Source organism: Danio rerio, chromosome 6 (assembly GCF_052040795.2).
Source record: "Danio rerio strain M-AB ecotype USA chromosome 6, GRCz13ab, whole genome shotgun sequence".
NCBI lineage: Eukaryota > Metazoa > Chordata > Actinopteri > Cypriniformes > Danionidae > Danio > Danio rerio.
Genome location: NC_141026.1, coordinates 46589075 through 46608566, shown reverse-complemented (window position 1 = coordinate 46608566; position 19492 = coordinate 46589075). Strand labels below are relative to the sequence as shown.

Sequence of the window (19492 nt, the reverse complement as noted above, 5' to 3'; positions counted from 1 at the left end):
GCATCCTTCTGGCGATTCCCACACGGAGAAGAGGAAAAACACACACGAGCATCCACACAAATCCTGGCCTCTCGAGACGCGGATGTTTATGCGATAACGACGGTATTTCAGCACACGCCACTGAATTCGCAATCCCCTCTCGAGATGAGATTATATCCATCTGGATGTGTGCAACCTCTACATGTGTCAAGGGGTAGACTGATGTCGATGTAGGTGGCCGGAGCCTTGTACTCGCGTGTTATTTGTGCTACGGGTTCAAGCCTTGACAAGACACGTCAAATCATATTGTGTCTAATGAGACACCAGCGAGCATCGGGAGATCAGCTCTCTCTCCCTCACCAGTCATCCATCCCGTCAGGCCCAAACTCCCACCCCCATCATGACAGAACGTCGATCCTTCGGGAAGACCTTCTGGTCATTAAAGTATATGGGTGGATGGACATTATTCAGAGAGCATAACTGCGCTCCAGCTTAACAAGATAACATGGAGCTTTTTGAAGGGTGAGTTTTCCCAGTAGGCGAGTTCTTGGTCACTGACTTGCACTAATTGATCTTAACAAGTGATAATGTTCAGTTTTATGTTATTTATTCTAAATGACAGGCGCCATTAGTCATTCTCGCAGACCGTGGCTTGACAGTTTTACAATACTCCTGAACGAGCTGTTATTGTATGAATTGCAATCTTTAGCTTCTGCCTATAGATGTTTTCTTAGATGCAAATTGGTGGTTTTGAAAACAAAACAGTCGTATTTCAATGCTTTCGATGCTGGTTCGATGTCAATTGGATATGACTTGTCTCACTTGGAACTAAGAAAAATAATTAAAGATACTTTAAATTCATATAAACTTTTAAAGATGCTTAAATCACTGAGGATTTAAGGGTTAACATTCAAACAAAAAAAACAAACAAACGAACAAACAAATAATGGTTCTGTTAAAAAGAATGTAAAAGTAGGGAGAGGGGTCTGGCTGCAGACCTGGTGCAGTGCAATCTGGGCTGCATCCAATGCTTTTTAATGGGCTCACCTAACCCCACCCCTAACCCTACCCGTCACAGTGACGTCACTAGCTCCATTTGAGTGCATTGTGTCTGACATTGCATCGCTGAGTGATGCAGTCTCAGCTTGCATCGTAAAGGCTGCATCCAGATACTATTGAAAGTAGGTGTTCTGACAAAGGTTTCTAAAAGGAACTAGGATTTAAAAATGACTATCAAATCAAAGTCAGTAAAATTAAATAAAAATGATTTTTTTAAATAAATTAAATAATAGAATTAAATTAAATTAAAATAAAACTAAAAATTTAATTAAAAAATAAAACAAAAACTAAATAAAATAAAAATTAATGAATTAAACAAAAAATAAAATTAAATAAAACAATAAAATTTAATTAAACAAAGCAAAAATAAAATAAAACAAAAAGTAAATTTTTAAATAAAATAAAATAAAACATCAAATTAAATAAAACAAATAAATAAATAAAACTCAAAATAAAATAAAACTCAAAATAAAATAAAATAAAATTATGGATGGATGGATGGATGGATGGATGGATGGATGGATGGATGGATGGATGGATGGATGGATGGATGGATGGATGGATGGATGGATGGATGGATGGATGGATGGATGGATGGATGGATGGATGGATGGATGGATGGATGGATGGATGGATGGATGGATGGATGGATGGATGGATGGATGGATGGATGGATGGATGGATGGATGGATGGATGGATGGATGGATGGATGGATGGATGGATGGATGGATGGATGGATGGATGGATGGATGGATGGATGGATGGATGGATGGATGGATGGATGGATGGATGGATGGATGGATGGATGGATGGATGGATGGATGGATGGATGGATGGATGGATGGATGGATGGATGGATGGATGGATGGATGGATGGATGGATGGATGGATGGATGGATAGATAGATAGATAGATAGATAGATAGATAGATAGATAGATAGATAGATAGATAGATAGATAGATAGATAGATAGATAGATAGATAGATAGATAGGATACATATACACGCACATACATACATACACACACACATACACACACACACACACACACACACACACACAATAAAACAAAATAAAACAATAAAATGAAATAAAATTATTTTTATTTTGGTGCATGTTTTAGTTTGTATCATGTAATAACACTGAGATAAAAACTTCTATGAGTAAAACACACACACACACACTCACACACACACAAACACACACACACACACACACACACACACACTAAATAAACTACTTTTTACTATATAAACTGGTTGATTAGATTATGTGACTCACTCACTAAATGATTCACTGTCCCTGCTGGTGGTTTTCCAATCACATTCAAAAGAATCATTTTATTTTTCTCTGTATTCAAAATGTTACATCCAAAACAATAATCTCATAGCATTACTGACGCAGTTGTAATAACACAAATTCAGACACAATCAGTGTACCATTTCTGCAGGGCAAAGATGATATTTGGTTGTTAGTGCTTTCATTTCACTGGTAACAACTCTAGACCGTCTCAAATCTAATCAATAAATACAGTTCAGATAAATAAGACACGTCTAGAATAATAGGAATTTTAGGAGTTCTGGTCCGGTTTTGGCATTGTCTTTGACATCAGAATGAAGCATCAAAGCAAAAACAATACATTTGGAACATGCAAAAAATGAATGAGATCTGAAAGCTGCAATAAAAGAAAGAGATTGAATTGAATCAACAACCTGAGCTTAGGGAAACATGGAAAGAATGTTTATGTTGTGTGTAAAATGAGCCTTTAAAATACACGAAAACAATCTTCTTTACAGATAAATTATTGAAAGAAAAACTGTGATTCATCCTGACACCGCGGTAGATCCAAGCGCAGGTTCTTTAATAGCTCTTGAGGTGATTTGTAATAGACTTGAGCACACACTCAGCATTCAAAAACACATTTTAGACGGAACGAAAGAGCATGGGGTTGCTTACAAAATACGTTTTTGCTGCTGTCTACTTTTGTCAACATCTCCCAATGAACTGCCACCTTGAAATGATCCTGAGGTATATTTGCGCAAGACTGTCTTCTGAAGTACAATAACACTACATTAAGGTCTTCCATGAGGAACCTCAGCCATCATCCCTTTCACTCACACATGGCCATAACGCACAGTGACATTCACTGCATCGCTCTGAGAAAAAAAAAAAAAAAAGTAGGCAGCGTGACCTCCTTTTCGCGCTCATTCTGCAGAAATATTGTCTGACCCAAAGCCACTTGACATAAATAAAGTTCAAGCAGAGCATCCGTTCATCAAGTAGCTGATTGCTCTGCTTGGCTTGCTTAACCTCAGGCTTGCGCAATTAGCGCCTCTTACGTGACATCTTCTTAAACCTTCAGGATTGAAAGAGAGGAAGTCTGCACAAGAAAACGCTAAATGGGGATTTATGGTTGTTTAATATTGCACTACTCGATGACGCACTTGAGGTCTTTTCAGACTTTCAATGTGGAGTACAGCAGTGGTTCTCAACTAAAAAAAAAGTATTAAAATACACTGATTACATTATATTGTAAATATTTTAATAAAGATATTTTTCAAAAATAAAAATTCTGAGAAATTCTAAACTGAGGAAAAGTAAGATTTCAGTATATATCATTATTATTGTCATTATATACAGTGGTGTAAAGTGTAAACTAATTACAAATACTCAAATTACTGTCATTTAATTACTGTAAATTGTTTTTCTCAGGAATTGTAATTCACTAGTTTTAAAAATGTGCACTTTTACTTTCACTTGAGTACATTTTTAGTGCCGTATCTGTACTTTTACTCCACTACTCTCCTTTAACCTGCAGTCACTACTTTATTTTTTTTTTTTTTCAGAAAAATCTGTCCTGTCATTCCTGTTCATTCAAATCGCACATACTGTAGAGAGTCATCATAATGAACTACCTCAAGATATGGGCGCTTGTAAATGCAGCAAACTGTTTGGAAGCATTAAAAGTGTCCAAGATGTCCAAAATCTTTACACGCACTGACCCAGAGACTATTTAGATGCATGTCACTGATGAGAACATGACAGATGTTCACTGTATGATGATTGAAATGGCCTTAAACACCCACTAGGCACAAGATGTCAACATGACGTCAGATTGACAATATACCCTAACGTCCTGGGGACGTTGCATTTTTTTTTTAAAAGAAAAATTTGATTGACGTCAGAACTCAATGTCAGGCCGACATCAAGGTCGAATGTCTAACCTAAAACCAACCAAATATCAATGTCTGATTACAAAAATTACAGTGTTTGACGTCAATATGACTTTGGTTTAATATGTTGGCTCGCCGTTGGATTTTGGTCACTTTCTAACAACCTGCATCAATGTCATTTGACTTCATTATTGGACGTCAAAATAATGTTGTCTTTAGACTGGCTAGGCCAGCTAGATGTTGAATTTTGGTCACCTGACATCACAACCTAAATCTAACCTAATATTAATGTCTTATGACGATGTGTGCCTTCTGAGCAATAACTAAATGCACTACAGAATGTTACGTTTACACACATCCACAAATTACCTGTAAATGCATCAGCTTTTCACAGCGTAATACTCACTACTCACTACTCTTGAGTAATTTTAAAAGGTCTACAGCAGATACTTTTACTCGCATTACATTTTTAGGTAAGTAATGATACTTTTACTTAAGTATGATTTTTCAGTACTCTTTTCACCGCTGATAATATCCAAATTGTATTATTATTATTATTATTATTATTATTATTATTATTATTATTATTATTATTATTATTATTATATACAGTATATAAAGTAACATTCATTAAATATTATAAAAGATTATTTAAATTTACATCAGGCTGAATCTTATTCATGTCACTATATTCATATATTTGTTTCTTTTTAAAGAATCAAGCAAACCCAGTCTAAAAGAGACATTATGTGTGTCCCAAATTGCATACTTATGCACTATTCTACACCATTCTGTAGTATAAATAGTGTAAGTAGTGTGTTCAAACTGAAAACTCCAAAAATAATAAGTGCACTTTAATTACTCGGATGATGCACTTATTCAACTGGTAAAATGAAGAGCAAAATAATGGACAAACTTGACCCCTGCTGCTTTGCTCACGTAGCGGAAGAGGTGGAGCTATCGGGCGCACAATATTACATACATTTTCTTTTTAAAATCATTTTTATACACTATCTGAAAAAAGTCTTGTTGTCTATCCAAGTTTTAGGAACAACACATACTGTAACAACCTGACTTCTAGTTGATCATTTGGTATCAAAAGTGGCTTATGAAAGGCAAAGGCCTCTAGATTACGCTTATTTTACCAAGATATATGATCATGCCTTGATTTCTTTAAGACAGTAAGGTCTGGCTTATCTCAGATAACAGTATTGTCACTTAACAGAAATAATGTACAGTATAGAATATAAAGTTTTGGTGCAGTGGAAAAAAAAATATTTAATATTGTGTATGACTCCTATGAGCTTGGGGGACTGCATCCATTCATCCCAGCAATGACTCAAATTTTATTTACTTATTAATAAAGTCATCTGGAATGGCAAAGAAAGTGTTCTTGCAGGACTCCCAGAGTTCATCAAGATTCTTTGGATTCATCTCCAATGCCTCATTCATCTTACCTCAGACATGCTCAATAAAGTTCATGTCTGGTGACTGGGCTGGCCAATCCTGGAGCACCTTGACCTTATTTGCTTTCATGTGGAGACTAAAGTATGGGAAGAAGCACTATGCTGCTGAAGAATTTGCCCTCTACTGTGGTTTGCAATGTAATGGCAGCATGAATGTCTTGATACCTCAGACTGTTGATGTTGCCATCGACTCTGCAGATCTCTTGCAAGCCCCCATACTGAATATAACTTTGAACCATGATTTATCCTTCACCAAACCGGACTGGTTTCTATGAGAATGTTGGGTTCATTCAGGTTCCAATAGGTCTTCTGCAGTATTTGTGATGATTGGGATCCAAATCAACAGATGATTCATCAGAAAAAAAATCGATCTTTTGCCACTTTTCCAAATGACCAACTAGAAGTCAAATTATTATTTGTTGCTCTTACAACTGGGATCAACGATCATTTAAATCATTTGAAAAAAACATCAAAATAGTGAGAACATTCATTTTACTGTAAATGGAGCCTTTAAGTACATCAACACAATCTTCTTAATAGATAAAAATGTTTAATTATAAACCATGTTTATTTTTTCATTCATTCAAAGTAGTATTATATATTTTTAAGAATATTTAAATTGATTTTTGTCTGTGAACTAACCAAAGTCAAAGGCCAAAACATCGCTGAAACCACCAAGAAATCCACCAAGAAAAAGCACTGATACATTCAAAATCTTTAGTGTTCAAAAATACAGACGACTCCCTTAGATTTGGAACAACATGGCAGTAAAACATGTCAGAATTGTCTTCTTTTTTTGTCACTATCACTGTAAGCTTAGACATTGTTGATTAAGCTTATTAAACAGCCTGTTTGGCTCATTCCTGCTGGTTGCCGAATCTTCCTTCTTTTTTTTTCATCAAACATTAAGAAGATTCCCTCCTGTTCTCATCAGCCCTTCCCTTCTCGTCTACACACCAGGCACATCCTCTGTCTTTCTTCTTCTCCTCCCTCCTCTGCCCTGAAAACCCTGCTGTGCTTCTGGAATTGAGACTTCCAGGCTCACCGAGAGACTCTGCTCACCTTGCGCAACAGACTCCTGTCTCTTTAATTGGCCTCACTGATGATACGAGGTAAACAAGGCAACACATATGCCTGCTTTTTCACTTAAATGAGAAGTCCTATCATTATTTAGCCAGCTTCAAGTCATCCCAGACCAGTTGCTGTGGCTTTTGTTGAGCAAACAAACAACAATCGCTAAATTTTTAAATTGACCAAGCTACAAAAGCCACAAAAAAAGACAAAAAAGGCCCATAAAAGTTTTACAAATAGCTTGTGCGCTACATTTGAAGTCTTCTAAGGTTGAACTGAAAATGATCAAGAAACCTCCACTGTGACTCCTACATCAAAAATGATGCAACAGCCCGCATGCCATTATTGACTCAAAATGACTTGGGGTGTAATTTTTAAACAACAGCAAAGTAAAACAACTTAAAGTTTTTGTTAAAGAAACATTACATGGCTGCACAAATATAGTATGGGCTCTGTTAGTTAACATTGTCACTTTGGTTGCCAAGTACTCTCATATGCCTATAGACTCAAGTAATACTGTACACAACAAAAACTTTTCAAAAAAAGAATCATGTTAATTTACCCCCTAAACACGTTTACCTTGATTTGCACTAGTTTGCTTCCTTTGTATTAACAACCGAGTGCTTCATTCATTCATTCATTCATTCATTCATTTGTTCACTCCTATTAAGCTTTACATAAACTCTTGTTTATCCAGCCAACCTTCTGTCTAGCTACAATCCAATTTGCTCTTTAAGATCTCAAAACTCAGGGTAGTACCCAGAATGGCAAAGTCCACTAAAGGAGGTAGAGCCTCCACATTTATGACTTCTAGAGGTATCCGGAAAAGATTAATTGAATCATTCATATTGTGTTTGTCCATAAAATGGTAGACAGAGGGCATATATAAAGTTTAATAGTTTATGTTTAATTTAGCAATCACATTATTGTACCCCAAAACACCTTTGCACTCATTTACATTTATTTGCTTCCTTTGGATTATTTAACAACTATGAGCTTCATTTGTTCGTTTGTTCATTCATTGATATTGTGTTTGTCCATAAAATGGAAGTCAATGGGCATATATATACAGTTTAATTTTGTACAATTTAGCATCATGTTTTTTTTTTTTTTTTCCACAAAAGAAAAAAAATTATACATTTTAAAATTAATGTATGGAATTGCATAATAGTGTGTAAATTGTTACAATATTTATTTAAATATTTATTCAATTATAATAGTTAAAGGCATTATAATATATAATTATATAAATATTTTATTATTCCTGAGTTTACTAATCACTCAAAGCTTGCAAGTCATGGGAGTAATTCAGTACTTATTACATATTGGTATATTTCATTTGAAATTATAACATGCTGTATATACAGAGGCTGATTCACTAAGCTTTGTTACTCAGCTTGTGCCAGTGTAAATCCACTTTTGACTTCATTTTGGGATTTACTGTACTAGACAGTCAGTGAAACAAAATTGGCAAAAAGTCATTAAAACAGTTATCTAATGGCACATGCGTTTTAGAAGTTTCTCTTTTTAGACAACAAAATGTTAAAGTATATAGACACTTTCGGGATTTACTACAAAAAAGCAGATCAAATTTCCAATGAAAAAGTCTGGACACACTCTGTTACCTTTTCAATACGTACATAGAAAGAATGATAAATTCTGGGATATAAAATAGTAACCTGGAACATTTTTAATTATTTACAAACTATGTGGAAGAAGGCAGTGCCTTTACTGAGTAATAATCACATAGAAAATGTCAGAATAGTTTCTGTTTTGATGAGCTTGAACTTCAGGGGACCGTTCTTTGTACCTCACTTAAATGGTCTATGATTTGGCAGATCCTGGATCTGTTCATCTTGATAACTAATCTCTGGCTAATTTGGTTCTTCAAACAAGTTAACATCAGGTTGAAATGTCTGGATGAAGTAATCTGAGATCGCTACATGTTGTTAAGGGCCTATTGATCCTCGAAATCATAATCAGAAATGCAACGATCGGCTGATGACACAGCATCGTAATGACAACCTCTGATTAAAACTCAATTATCTAAGTGAACAAAATTACATAAAATTAGCAGCAATTTGTTAAATATGACACATAATAACTTTCCACATTTGTTGTGAGCTGCAGGCTTTAAACTTTCATGTGTCAAGAATATTCATCATGTATTTCAATGCATATCAATGTATTTAGTTCTACATTTACAGAAGATTTTTTTTATGATAGCAGTCTAGGCCTACTCAAGTTACTCAAATTAATCTGCGTTAGGAATAACTGTATAAATAAATTTTGCATCAACAAAGTATATTGATATCAGTAAAGAGATCAATCACCAGCATATTAGCAATCAAAACACGTGCATGACTGCATAAATTATTATGCTTTTTTTTTTTTAAAGTCAAATATTATGCATGCAAGCAAAAAAGTTCATATTTATAATATTTTACACTTACACTTTGAACCACCAAGTGACAGTTTTTACTTTTGCTTCAGAGTGCAGATTGCATAAGTTTTTTAAATATATATATATATATATATATATATATATATATATATATATATATATATATATATATATATATATATATATATATATATATATATATATATATATATATATATACTGTATAGTTAAAAATATATATTTACTATTTTCCCAAGTGTATATAACTTCTGTACGAAATTATCAGCATTTGGTGCATACTTTCAGTTTTATCTTTGCTTGAACTGACCCAATATAATCCTGATTATATGAAATGAACCTGCTTCTACACAGGTTTGAGCTACGAGAACTGTTACTATGACAACAACTCTCAGATGAGTTTTGAAGAACGAAACGATCCTGGATCATGTCAAATCGTCAATATCCAAATACAGCTAATTGAGTACGAAAAACAGACCCCTGAAGTTGTAAGACTTCTATAATAAAAAAAACAAACAGGTTTTGCTATGAAAGCATCAGTTTGTGTGGTGTTGTATGATGCTATTTTATTTACTTCCTGACAAAATCAGGAAAGAATTAAGCTTTATTTTAACTGCATCTCACAGTAATGGGCTCCAATGCCATTCATTGGTACTGTCTTGCTTGATATAGTAGCCCTTACTAACATGATCCAAATAAAACTATAGTCCTAATTTCCCCAGATTTCCATCATTTGGTCAGTAATGTCTATAAGGTATACAATAGAGAAATAAAATATTTACCCATAGTTAAAAAAAAAACTAAATCTAGTAGCCTATAAAATATGCAGATATTAAGATATTAATATGCCACAGAGTATTGTTGCTGACCATGTCCATCCTTTTATAACCACAGTGTTCCCATCTTCTGAAAATGCGAAATGTCATAAAGCACGAATCATCTAAGACTGGTCTCTTGAACATGACAGTTGGTTCACTGTACTCAAATGTCCTCTACAGTCACCAGTTCTCCATTCAATAAAGCATCAATGCTATCATGTCAATATAAACTAAAATCCCTAAGGAATATTTCCAGTACCTTGTTGAATCTATGCCATGGAGGATTCTGAAGGCAAAAGAAGGTCCAACCTAGTACTAAAAAGTTGTACCTAATAAAGTGGCCGGTGAGTTTAATATTCTATAGCATCCCATTTAAAAGGTCATTTAATAGATTGATTTGTGAGGGGTGTACTCATATATGCTGAGCTTTATTTGATAATTTAATTTTAATAATTTTTTTGTAAACCAACTTCTCAATTGACATTGTAAATTAATTTTAAAAATTGGAATAGTAGGTCATTCATTTTAGAACACATACATATGAATAATGAATGATAAACATACATATGAATTTTAATTTTCCAGGTTATTTCTCCTTTACCTTCTAAAGTTGCATGCATTGTTCTCTTATACTGATACTGCAGTACATACTTTATATAAAATCTTCCATACTGTACATCTGATTATTTCAGTGTTCCCACAAAGTCACTGTTTCAAATTCAATCAACGTCATCATTTTGTCTTCTATACACTCTCCTATCTACTTAAAGCAATAGATGAAAAAGAAAAACAGCTATTCATTATTATCATCGTTTTAGTCTGAAGTCATAATGTATAGGCATGTGAGGCGTTTAGTTCATAACATATTTTGTTTGTCTTTGAATGGAGATTAATCTTCCCTTTGTGCTAATTATTCAGAGAGGGTTGCAGTGCAGCTGGCAGAGTCAGATTGAAATGATTTCTCCTGACTTTAAAACCATTATAACAGGTTTTCTGAAGCTCTGCAGCCTCAAAAGTGAGCATATCAAACAACATCCGTTAATGAAATTACTGTGCTGCGTTTTAAGCCATTATGTGACATTGATATGCTTGCAATTTGATGATAAAGGCTGCGATAGATAGAAGAGGAAAGAGCTGTGTGTGGTGTGTTTCGAGTGAGCGCTAGAGCTCTGGGGGTGGCAGAGAGAAAGAGATCATACGGCATAGAGGATGATGTTTTTGGGAGTGATACAAAGGCTACAGCATTTGAGGATGTCTCCAGAGCTCCAGCATCAGTTTGAGAGAGAGGGATAAATATGAACTGATGGAAACCAAGGTCCCAGCGGCATGTGAAATGTGCTATGCTGTTTATAGTGTAAGGATGGTGCCAGTCGAAGAGGCAAGCATTTTTTTTTTTTCGTCTTCCAGAGCTGTTCTTGGGGAGGTGAATCCCAAAAGGGTGAATCCCAAGTATTTGTTTTAATGTTGGAAAAGCTGTACAGGCCATTTTTAGCAATACAGTACAAGTAAATTAACATTTTGAGGTTCTTTCAATATAGCTCAGATAAAACAATCATGCAGCATATGAGTGGTTGGGGATGGTTGTAGCTCTTACAATGCTAGTTTGCTCAGAAATTAAAATAATGCTAATTGCTCACCCTCATGTCGTTCCAAAACCCCTAGACCATAGAAAATATTTTTGGTGAAATTTGACTGCTGACTCATTCTTTATCAATTTTTCGGAATACATCTCTTTTGGCAGAACTGTCATGCTGTGTTCACACCAGATGCGGAATGTGCAAATAAATGGTGCTATTCACACGAAAATAGACACATGAACATTTTGAGTTTACTTGCTTCATTCATGCGTCAAATTCACTTCACAATAGGCGCGGATTTGGGCAGGGCTCCTTCCTGCACAGTGACTCTAGCTTCATTGATAAATGGCTAACATGGATTTTAATGACAGAATAGCTGTATTTACCCAGCAGGCACAAGACGTCAACATGACTTCACTCTGACAATGTACCCCAACGTTGTGGAAATGAAAATCGGGTTGACGTCAGAGCCCAACGTCAGGGCAATGTCAATGTCCAATGTCCAACCTAAAATGTACATAAAATCAATCAAATATAAACGTTTTATCATGTTACACCTTGACGTTGTGTGGACGTTACCACTACTACATCTTTCAGACATTGGATTTTGGTCACTTTCCAACACAACCTAAAATCAACCAGATATGAACTTCAAGATTTCACACTTAGCTGATGATTGATTATAAAGCTTGTTTGACATGCTGTCCCGGGAGAGAGCCCTGAGCTCATAAAATCCTTGAGCCTGGGGCTCCCTCGCATTTGCAAGAAGAGAGGGAAGTTTGACCTCAGGTAGATCGCAAGAACTCCCCTGCTGTAGTATCTAATGAACAGATAGTGATTGCTCTTAAGAGATAACTACTTACTAGGAGCATGTCTACAGTGCTGATTTGGATTAGTCAATTAACTTAAGTTGCATGTTTATTGATGGTGAGAGGAAACCGAGGAAACTCACGTGAACACGGGCAGAACGTATAAACTCTGCACAGAAACGTCGGCTGGCTTGGTAAGGACTAGAAACAGTGACGTTCTTGCTGTGAGGCAACAGTGCTAACCACTGGGCCACCGTGCCACCCATCTAGGAAAGGCGGAGGAGTAGGGGTTGAAGGGGGGATTCTTCAAAATGAAGATGGCCATTATATGGATCTTAAGGTATTTAAAGTGGCTTAGGAATCATCTGATTGGTGAATCATAAAATGAATAATACGGGCCGGCTGCAAGCAATCATAAGCGCGTGATCCTCTCGAAATTAGTTTATAAATAAGTGAAGTTTCATAAACTAATTTCGAGAGGAGCACGTGATATGATTGTGCACCGCTGGCCACTCATCCGTAATCAGTAATAATCCAATCAGAGTGATCCTAGCTTAGTATAAATGGATCACTTTCTCCTCAGTGCACTACCTTCATTTTGGAAGAATCCCCCCTTCCACCCCATCTCCTCCTTTTTCTCCCCTTCTAAAGGGGGAGCGATCGAGACCTACCTGATCTCGGTTCTCCTGATATGCTTCTAGACCGGGCGGGAGCCCTGGGCTCAAATATCTCCGAGCTCAGAGTTCTCTCCCGGGACAGCATGCCAAACCTGCTATAAGTGCCAAGCATATCTAAGTGGGAACTCTTGGAACTTCACATAATGTGACATCGTTATTGGATGTCAAAATAAGGTTGTCCTTAGACACTGGCTAAACATTGAATTTTGGTCACCTGACGTCATGACATAAATCTAACGTTGTATGATGTTGTGTGCCTGCTAGGTATGTGCTTTAGGAATGCTGAAAATAAGTGTATATTCATTCGGAGTTGACTAGATCCTTTCAAAGGTGCACCCAGCTCTGTGAGTTCATCAACTCCTTTAGAATCTATACCGGGATGGAGGCTTTCAGTGGTGCTTCCAACTGAGCTGAGCCCAGTTTGATGAACTGTTTGGTGCCGGCAAGCTGATTTCCCCTTGGGACACCAACAACAGGCATTACATCATAATCACTTCCCTACAAGAGCAAGCTAATGATTGGTTAATGTGGCGCAAATGTTCGCTGAAGTTTATAGTTTCCAACTCTAGCGATTCCAACTCTTTAAAATGACTTCACATGTAAATCACTCACGCTTGATGCTTCATCCATGTCTGGTGTAAATGCAGCATTAGTCCTAGAATTAGGTGCTAGAGTAAGTGGAAATGTTTTTTTTTTATGGACAGAAAAGAGTGAAATGTGTTTCTACAGTTGGTTTGTCATGCCCACTCACCTGTGGACTTTTTTTGTAAGAACATTTCTTGTACAAATGTGCAAAGCTAGTGCAGTGTTAGTTAAAGTGTCAGAGAGATGAAAGAGTGCATTTTCTTTATTGTTGTGTGGTGAGGGCGCCAATGATTTCACCAAGTAGAACATGTTCCTGAATTAACATCTATGTTGACCCTGAAAAAAAATTAATCAGCCAATCAGAATGGGAATAATTTACAGTTAAGGTTGGGTTTAGGGGTAGGGAATATGTATGAATTACATTTTCAAACCAAAATGATTTTTCAGGTTCAACATAGATGTTAAACAATGATATAAGTGGTGGGGGGAGGGGTCCTGTTTTTATTCACAAAGATTCAGGTGATCTCGGAAGAGATGGGTTTTTAGTTGTCGCTTGAATGATACCAGTGAATCAACAGTCTTTGTGGGAAAGGAAAGATTATTCCACCAGCATGGAATATTGAATAAAAAGGTTTTGGAAATAGACTTATAGTCTCTGTGCAATGATAACACAGCAAGGTAGACAGCAAAGTTCCCAACTCAAAATCCAAAAGAATACAAAAAACATCCTCAAGAGTCATATACTTGTGGACATGCGAAATATACTGACACTGATAAGAAGACAATTTTATTTGTTTAAGTTGTGATTTTTGTTGTACTATATGAGCACAAAAATATTTTGGTACATTAATATTTTATCTGAACCACTGAAGGCATATGGTTATGGTATTTCCGCATTGTTACTGAAAGAGTCGTGAACTTTACTGTTCACGGAGATTGAGGGAGCCTGCAAATTTGATATGAAATATATGAGAGATCTACAGAGTGGATGGTAACATCAACAGCCAGAGGTATCAAGACATTTGTACTGCCCATTACATTACAAATGCCTGAAAGCAAAGAAGGTCAAGGTGCTCCAGGATTGGTCAGCCCAGTCACCAGACATGAACAATATTAAGCATGTCAGGGGGTAAGATGGAGGAGGCCTTGAAACCAAAAATTCCTGCAAGAACACTTTCTTTGCCATTCCAGATGACTTTATTAATATGTTATCTGAGTCATTGCAGAGATGTTTGGATGCAGTCCGCCAAGCTCATGGGAGTCATACACGATATTAATACTTTTTCCACTGCACTATGACTTTATATTCTATACTGTACATTATTTCTGTTAAGTGACAAGACTTTTGTCTCAGCAAAGTCAGACCTTACAGTCAGAATTATAAATATCAAGGCATGATCATATTTTATTTTGGAAAAATAAGCGTAATCTACAGGTAGTGTACAGTACAATGTACCTCATGATAAAAAATTCACCGTTCTCATAATCATCCACAGTCTTTTCTATTTAGTATTCGCTGAGGTCGTCAACATTGGCGCAAACTTTTGCAAGAAAGTTGTACTAAACAGAGTGTGTTGTTAATTAGTCAAATCAAACTTCGGATTTATGGCGACGTCTGTAGATGATGTCCCAGAGATTAATCTAGTGCCACGCCGATCATGATAGATGCTAATATCAGGCAATTATCGTTCATATAATTCAAGTACAGCTCCCAGAGAAACGCTGACTGTGGGAATCAATCCCTGTGATGAATGATAATGCCTCTTTATTCAACATAGCATCTGCCATTGTTCTTTTTATGAGCTATGAGTTATACCTACGGCCGGGGATATTTTGTACACGCTTAACAGTTTAATCATGCTTGGTCGTTCTCTTCTGCAAATTTATCATACCCCATTTGTACATTACGGAAAGTGTTTGTGAGTAAATTCCGGTGCCACTGCTTCATATACATTAAAGCGAGTAGTTTTCCAGCGTCACTGAAAAAGCCAATTTCTCAGTGTTTTATGAAAAGAACCCCTCCCTGGATGGCATATTATTATTTCTCATTACCGACAGAGTTAACCACCAGGGGATTATGTTTGGAAGAGCAGTGCACTTAGGCGATTGACTTCCCTTGCTCTCTCTCTTGCTGGAATTGATTACGTTTGTTCTCCCACCGTTTCTATTTAATCTCAAACTCAAAATGCATTGACCCCAATTTCCATGAGAAATACTCTGTTAATGGCTGTGGCCATGTGGCAGGTTTGGGCCACTTTTAACACAAATGAATACTTAATTTGCAAATTACACCTGCAAAGAGACCGTGTGGATATTGCGTTACACAATAGCAATAACAGTGGAGTGTGTCGCATTATGCAAATGTGGCCCTACAGATCAAATGCATACATTGATCTGTCAGATTAATGATTGTGAGTGGTAAATGAGGCAGATTTTGAATGTGCTGATGGAAGCTATGTATCGTTTAAAAAATATTATTTCTGTACTAATTTAGAAATTCAGAAATTCAACAGCTTGAAGTGCGTGACTAAATTGTTATCCCACCTGTTAAACTGTAATTATTTTTCCAATATTTCCCAAGCGCTGTTCAACAGAGAGAAGATAATTGCTGCACATTTTAAAACAAATTTATTTGTCTTTGTTATGAAGACAATAGATAATATTATATTAGTTTTTTTACAAGATAGAAATATTCAGATTAAAGTGTAATTTAAATGCTTAACTAGGTTAATTTGGATAAGTATGCAAATTAGGTTAGTTAGACAAGTCATTGGTCAACAGTGGTTTGTTATTTAGCCATTCAAAAAAAGTATATGTACAGTATGCATGTATATTATTCATTGATTCATTCAGTTTCCTTTGGCTTAGTCTCTATTTTAGAAGTTGCCACAGCAGACTGAACTGCCTATTATTTTTATTATTATTATTATTATTATTAATTTAATATATATATATGTGTATATATATATATATATACATATATATATATATATATATACACATATATATACATACATACATATATATATATATATATATATACATATATATATATATATATATATATATATATATATATATATACACACATATATATATATATATATATATATATATATATATATATATATATATATATATATATATATATATATATATATATATATATAAATACAAAAAAGAAAAATCTATATTTTTTATTTCAGCCAAACTTATAGAAACAAGACTTCCTCTTTTATTTGTTTATTTTCCTTCAGCTTAGCTTTTATTTATTAGAGGTTGCCACAGTGAAATAAACCACCAACTTATTCAGCATACGTTTCAGGCAGCGGATACCCTTCCAGCTGCAACCAAGTACTGGAAAACACCCATTTACACTTACATTCAAACACCTACAGTCCGGCCAATTTACTTTATTTAATTTTCCACCATCTTGCAATGAGGTGACAGTGCTAACCACTGAGTCCCCATGCCGCCCCAAATAACGCTTTCTCCAGAAGAAAAATATATTTAACTTAATATTTTAATTTAACTTTGCTCTGGAAGACAATATATACAGTGAAAAGCCCTTGCTTTGATAAACATCAATTAAAAATATTTGAAAAATAATTTGAACAAACATTATACTAATAATATTCCATTCAACTATAGTTCCAGTAACATCAAATCAAGTTTTGTTCATTTTTCATGTAACAGAAAGCCGAATACCATTCCAGAATGAATGACAAATTTGCAGTGGTGGAAAGAGTACTGAAAAATCATAAAAAAGTAAAAGTACTATTACTTTTAGTCAAATATGTAGTGCAAGTAGAGTAAAAGTATCTGTTGTAAATCTTACTCAAATTATGAGTAAAAAAATAGCCCTTTAGAAGTACTCTGGAGTAGTGAGTATTATGCTGTAAAACATTGATGTGTTTACATGTAATTTGTATATGAGTGTGTAAACGTAACATTCTGTAGTGCATTCAGTTAATGTTTAAGGCTAATTCATACAGGTCATCAATTGTAGACATCCTTTAATCTTCCCATCAGTAATGTTCATCTAAACAGTCTCTGAATCATTGCGTGTAAAGATTTTGAAACATTTTGGACACTTTTAATGCGTCCAACAATTCAGCTAAGGTTGCTAAAAGACCACTAACCAAATACCAGTCAGAAATAAGGAATATGTGTTTAAAAATAATAAAATCCCAAAAAAAAACTATTGCATTCCCGAATAAGTAAGCATTGGTTAACCTGTTAGCCAGCACTCATTTCTGGGGATTTTCACCATCCTAAATTTAAACAGTAGCAGTTTTTGACCCCAAATAAAAACTCGGTATCAATGGAAAGAAGACACTTTATACTTTCTTTAATCTATATAAACTTCCCCATTGAAAAACAACTAGCTACAATGGCTGCTTGAGGGTTGTAGCTTTAGACTGATGTATAGTTTTTCAAGATTACTCATGTTCTTTTTGATGTAATCTATTCATAAAACACTAAAGGTGTTATTAGTTAACACTAATATGTTTTTTGGTTGTAAAACGCATATGTTTTGCTACGGTTACGCCTTCCGTCCACACTACCCTGAAGTTATCGAGTGCCAAAAACAGAGCATTTTAAAAACTCTGAAGAGGCGGTTTTGGTTTTAAATAGCTGACATCTGAAAACGGAGATTCCAATCTGACTGGAGCATTTTCTCGATATCAAGTAGCCTACACAAAGTTCAGTCTTGCATCCTTGTCAGTTCATTTACATTTACATTACATTTAGTCATTTAGCAGACGCTTTTATCCAAAGCGACTTACAAATGAGGACAAGGAAGCAATTTACACAACTAAGAGCAACAATGAATAAGTACTAAAGGCAAGTTTCAGGTCTGTAAAGTCTAAGAAGGGAAGTGTTAGGTTTTTTTTTTTTTTTTTTTTTTGTACAGTTAGTGTGATATTCAAAGAGGCAATTGCAGATTACGAAGTGAAGTGGAGTTCAGACTTTGCAAGTTTGATATAGAAAACAAACTCCAAAGGACACATCGGGTAAAAGAAAACAGTGTACTTTATAATGTCATTTAAATCACTCTGTTTCAACAATGTTTATCTCAACAATAAGATGAAAACATTATATAAGGAACTGCCTATTTTCATTCTGATATTAAGTCAATAAGTTAATCACTCACAGATACCTGAATAAATGGTTCCAACTAATTGGAGCTGCAAATTAAATAAGTTGCAAGTTTAATGAAATTATCATTTTTGTTCAATTTGTGTAACGATTCAATGACTCACTCAAAAAAAAACAGTTTACATTTATTTTTCACTCAATCAAAAGAGGAAATTGTTTAATCAAATTATTTGTCATTGAGATGCTACCTTATAACATGCAGAGAAAGTGATTGAAATAAAAATAAAACTTCCCTCCACTAATAAACGGACTATAAGTCTATTTGGAAGCACTTCAGGCTATAATACACCATCAATGCTGTACACATCAATCTAATATAGTCTAGAACATTTTTTGTGTTGAAAGCAGAAATAAAGATGGCATTAAACAGTTTTGGTGTATAAATGGCCTTTATACCTTAAATAGACATCAGAGCAGAATATACTGTAAGCCAATAGGTGATTTCACATTGCTTCCATTTCCTCTTTTCTTTCTTTTTTTTCCAAGATTCTGTACTTTTGTATTATACTGTGTGTATACTGTGTGTATTTTTGACATTTAAACAGGTTAGTGTACTAACTGATAATTTGATCCAGGTAACGTAACCAGGTGATCCATGTTTTCCCACATTGCCATAAAGCAAGCATTTACGAAGTCACAAAGCTACTGATCATGGAAAACGTTGATTAGATTCACAGAAAGAGATTCCCTG

General features: G+C 35.1%; 1 protein-coding gene across 5 annotated transcripts in view; it reads right to left on the bottom strand.

Annotated features, from left to right (window-relative positions):
- LOC147836458 (uncharacterized) overlaps positions 1 to 19492 on the bottom strand; it is a 455522-nt gene that overhangs the window by 340685 nt on the left and 95345 nt on the right. The window lies entirely within an intron of this gene.